This window comes from Pinus tabuliformis, chromosome 2_2 (assembly GCF_031772625.1).
Source record: "Pinus tabuliformis cultivar Carrire ecotype Pingquan chromosome 2_2, CPIR1, whole genome shotgun sequence".
NCBI lineage: Eukaryota > Viridiplantae > Streptophyta > Pinopsida > Pinales > Pinaceae > Pinus > Pinus tabuliformis.
In genome coordinates this window covers 558,968,994-558,974,413 of record NC_142300.1, presented here as the reverse complement: position 1 = coordinate 558,974,413, position 5,420 = coordinate 558,968,994, and positions in this window count along the sequence as shown.

The window sequence follows — 5,420 nt, the reverse complement described above, 5'->3', positions numbered from 1 at the left end:
TCTTTAAACATGAAACATGGAAAACTGGGTGCAATCGAGAAGCTGCAGGAAGCTCCAATTTGTATGCCATAGTACCAATCTTTTGCAACACCTTGTACGAACCATAATACTTTGGTGATAATTTATTATCCTTCTTAGTTTGCTTTAGGGACATTTGCTTATATGGTTGTAGCTGTAGGAATACCCAATCACCTACATCAAGACATCTTTCACTGCAATGTTGATCTGCCTGTTGTTTCATTCTATTTTGTGCCAACACGAGGTTATCCTTTAAGAGTTGGAGGACTTGTTGTTGATGTTCGATGTGATGTCCCACTGCCTGAACCTTAGAATTTTCTCTTAAATATGATGTGATGGATGGTGGTTGATACCCATAAAGTGCCATAAATGGGGTCATTTTTGTTGTTGTATGGAAGGAAGTGTTATACCACCATTCAGCCAGAGGAAACCATTTGACCCATTGTGTCTGTTTATCAGATACAAAGCAATGAAGATATCCTTCCAAACATTTGTTTACTATCTCAGTTTACCCATCAGATTGAGGATGATAAGATGAGCTATGAGCTAACTGAGTACCAAGACAAGAAAATAATTCTGTCCAAAAATTTCCAGTGAAAATGGGATCTCTGTCACTTACAATAATCTTTGGGTTTCCATGTAGCTTTTGAACTGTTTCCATAAATGCAGTAGAAACTATACTGGCTTTAAATGGATGTGATAATGCACAAAAGTGTGCATACTTGGTAAGTCTGTCAACTACCACCATGATGACACTATTTCCCTCAGACTTGGGTAAACCTGTGATAAAATCCATTGAAACCTCCTCCCAACGTTGGCTTGGAATGGATAAAGGTTGTAATAGACTCGGTGTCTTAATTGTTTCAACTTTATTTTGTTGGCAAACCAAACATTCTGGCACAAAATTTTGAATATCTGATTTAAGGCCATCCCAAAAAAATTCCTTCTTAACCCTATGGTAAGTTTTTAAAAATCCTGAGTGCCCTCCTAAGGGAGAAGTGTGCAATTCCATAAGAATCTTTTGTTTTAGCTAGGAATTCTTACCGAGGTATAAGCGATCTTTGTACCATAACGAATCATTTTGCCAGCTAAATGTATCAGAAGTACTGGAATCTTGTTGTAGCTTTCGAATAAGTGCCCACACTTCTTCATCATTCTTCCATTCCTCCCTTGCTTCGTTTATCCAATCTAGTTGGATAATAGAAATGGCACACAACAATGCTTCCACATCCTCATCCTTTCTTGAGAGTGCATCTGCCACCACATTTTGCTTCCCTTTTTTGTAGATGATTTCAAAGTCATAACCCAACATCTTTGTGACCCACTTTTGTTGCTCTTCAGAGGATAATATTTGTTCTAAAAAGTATTTAAGGCTATCATGATCTGTTTTTACCTTGAAGTTTCTTCCCATTAGGTAGGGTCGCCATTTCTTAAGTGCATGGAGTATTGCCAACATTTCCTTCTCATAGATAGCTTTGCTTAAAAACTTTCCCTTGATTGGACGACTTTCAAAAGCAATGGGTCTTTCATCTTGCATTAGAACAGCACCAATTCCATTTCCTGAAGCATCACATTCCACAATAAAGGTTTTTGTGAAGTTCGGTGTAGCTAAGACCGGTGCTTGGCACATTGCCTCTTTAAGATGTTCAAAGGCCTTTGTTGCTTCCGGAGTCCATGAAAATGAATCTTTCTTCAATAATGTTGTTAGAGGTGCTGCTATTCTCCCATAATTCTTAACAAACTTGTGATAATACCCTGTCAACCCAAGAAATCCTCACAGATGCTTTATGGATGTGGGGATTTTCCATTCCTTAATGGCTTTAATTTTGCTAGGGTCTACCTTAACTCCTTCATGAGATACCATATGACCCAAATATTCCACCTCCTGGACTCCAAAGAAACATTTGGATCTTTTTGCATATAATTGTTTCTCCTCCAATAGTTGTAGCACCCTGTCAACATGTTCAACATGATCCTTCTAAGACTTGCTGTAGATTAGTATATCATCAAAAAATACTAACACAAATTTTCTAAGGAATGGTTTGAAAATTGAATTCATCAAACCTTGAAATGTTGAAGGTGCATTGGTAAGCCAAAAGGCATGACCAAAAATTCATAATGACCCTCATGAGTTCTAAATGTCGTTTTCGGAATGTCTTCAATCTTCATTCTGATTTGATGATATCTCGAACGAAAATCCAACTTGGTGAAGTAAATTGATCCATGCAATTCATCCAGTAATTCATCAATGACAGGAATGGGGAACTTATCTTTAATAGTGAGCTTGTTGAGCTCCCTATAATCCGGACACATGCGCCATCATCCATCCTTCTTGTGCACCAATACTACTGGAGCTAAGAAAGAACTTTGACTGGGTTGAATTATACCAGCCTCTATCATTTCTGCAACCATACGTTCAATTTCACTTTTTTGGACATAGGGATATCTGTACGGCCTGATGTTTGGAGGAACACTTCCTGGAATCAGATGAATAGCATGATCATGATCACACATAGGTGGGAGACCTTTGGGAGTCTCAAATACCTTGGAATGATTGTCCAGGACTTTTTAGAGATCTGGAGAAATAGATGATTCCAATGTGGAAACATCTAGCGAACATAATTGTGCAATTACACCTCTTTGATCCTTTTTTAGAAGCTTTGTCATGCCATTAGAGCTGGTTATCTTTCTTGGTTTCCCTGCAATACCCCTTAATTCCACTTCCTTTCCTTCCGTACAAAATTTGATGAAAAGTTCTTGAAAATTAAAAGCTATTGTACCCAAGGATTGTAGCCATTGGACTCCTAATACAACATCAGCACCTCCCATTGGAATGGAAAGCATTGGGCTAGTCAATACATATTCTCCCATGGATAGCTTGATATTATGGCACTTTCCAGAGCAATTTATTGTTCCTCCATTTGCAATCATCACTTGACACTCTGGTGCTGGATATAGGAAGCAATTCAATTCTTTTGCTACCCTACAATGAATAAAATTGTGGGTGCTTCCTGAATCAATCAACACTATTACCTTTTTCTTCTTGATTTGTCCTTATATCTTGATGGTTTGAGGAGTGGTAATTCCTGCCAATGCATTACAAGATATGGTCGGATTTATTTTTTCTTCATCTAGGCTTTGTTCCTAGAGTATATCCTCTTCTTTTGACCTTTCTTGCTCATTTTCTTCTTCCTCTTCATAATCTATGTAGAATAATTTCTTCTCAGCACACTTATGACCTTTTGTGTATTTGCTATCACAATTGTAACATAGCCCTTTTGCTCTTTTTTCTTCCAATTGTTGTGGTGTCAACCTTGTAGGTTGTGGAAGACTAGGGGCAACAACACTTCCGTCTTTATAGTTGTGAATGGTATGCTTCCTAGTTGCCATAATTTTGCTTTCCATTTTTCTTGCTAACCTGAATGCCTTCTCTAATGAATCAGGTTCCCAAAGGTGAACATCATGTTGGATATTATCCTTTAAAAACCCTATGAACACATCAATCCTATTCTCTTCTGGAATATCCTTTACCCTTATGTTCAATTTTTGGAACTCCTCAATGTGCTCCATTATTGAACCCTTTTGTTTGAGACTTATCAATTGGCTAAAAAAAGTGTTGCGTTTTGTATCCTCATAATGTGCTATCAATTCTTCCGTAAAAATTGCCCAAGTGATAAATTGTTTATGAGAACAAAGCCATTGATACCATACAAACTGATTTGGTTCCAAATATGCAGTTTCCATACGTACCTTGTGTGTGTTTTGCACATTATTGAGATCAAAGAATTGCTCCATCTGTAATATCCATGTGGCGGGATCCTTGCCATCAAACTTCCTCATATCGATTTTTGGAATATGGTGATTCTTCGATCCAACATTAGCGTCTATGGAATCATGATTAACATTTCTTTTGTTCTCATCATGAGTTTCCTTTACTACCTTTTCACCATTAGTAAGTATTTCTTGTAGAAAATTTGTCAAATCTGTCTTCAAATCTGCCATGCATGTCTTCAAATTTGTGTTCAAATCTATCTTGAAATTCTCCATCTTAGCTTCCATGCCATTCATCTTAGCTTCCACGCCATTTATCTTAGCTTCTGTTAACTTTTGTGAGCGTGACATTTGTTGCACTTGTTCTTGTAATTTTGATATATCATGTAGCATTTCTTCCTCTTCTTCATGAGTCATGCTAGAGCTTTCAGGTTCCTTACTAGGTGTTTGCATTTTCTTTCCTCGGGGCATCAGTTACCGATAATAATGCTCTACTATGCCCTTTGAATTCCTTCAAAATAAATTTTCAAACCAAGCTTAAGCAAAAATTAAAAAAAATCTACACACCTTTTTTCACTTTGTAGGAGCTTGATATTGCCTCTGATGTATCTCTGTAATTTCCAATCATCTATTTCTGAATTTGTGACTTGTAGTAGCTACCTGTTTCCTCTTTCCAATGCCACCAGTCTGATCCAAATTGGATTCTCCAAGAAAGAGTTATGCACAATCTCCCAAGATGACCTGATTATAGACCTTTCCAGAAGAGCGAAATTGTATGAATTGCCACGTGTACAATTTTCGATCTTTTGTTCTGAAAAATATATACAAGAAACTACAGTCCGTCCTCTTTCTGTACCTTCTTACGAAATTTCAATCTGATTCCCAGAGAGAAAGTTATGACGATTTTCCCCAGGTCACCTGTTTGGAGCAACGAAACCCTAGAATCCAAAGCTCTGATACCAAATGTTATGAAACCAGCTCAAGAAAAGATAGAAAAGATAGATCAACGCCTTAGAATTCACCCTCTTCGAAGGGGCAACCTCCTTTACATTACATAAATGAGCAATTATTGGATGATGCAAATGACAAAACCTCCTTTCTATATATAGGAGTCTAAGGAGTCACAATATAATCCAGCCGACCTAACAATAATAATATAAGGCCACAAAAATAACAATAGAGGGATTCTATGGGGCACAGAAATAACAATATGGGGGTAATAGGGGCACAACAATATAAATAAGGGGCATAACTACAATAGTAATGGGGTAATCACTAGTATTATAGGGACCCAACACTCTCCAACCTAGATGGAATATGTTGTAATATTAAGTTATGTAAATAAAAATAATGAAATAATAAAAATAGAAATAACCCTACATCAAAATAAAAATAAATTCAATTTAAAACAATAAAAATAAAAATTCCACGCTATTATTATTATTATTCTTAATTTTTGTCGGGTAGTTGAGGTAAACTTGGTCAAGTTACTAATGATTTTTGAGCTCTAGGTTTATTAACCCATGGTATTCATGTGGAATATAACCTATTTAAAAGGGGAGATGCTCCAAGTAAATTTGTCATATGGTGTTGTTGGGGGAAAAACCAAAATATGTAACAATTTTTTTTAT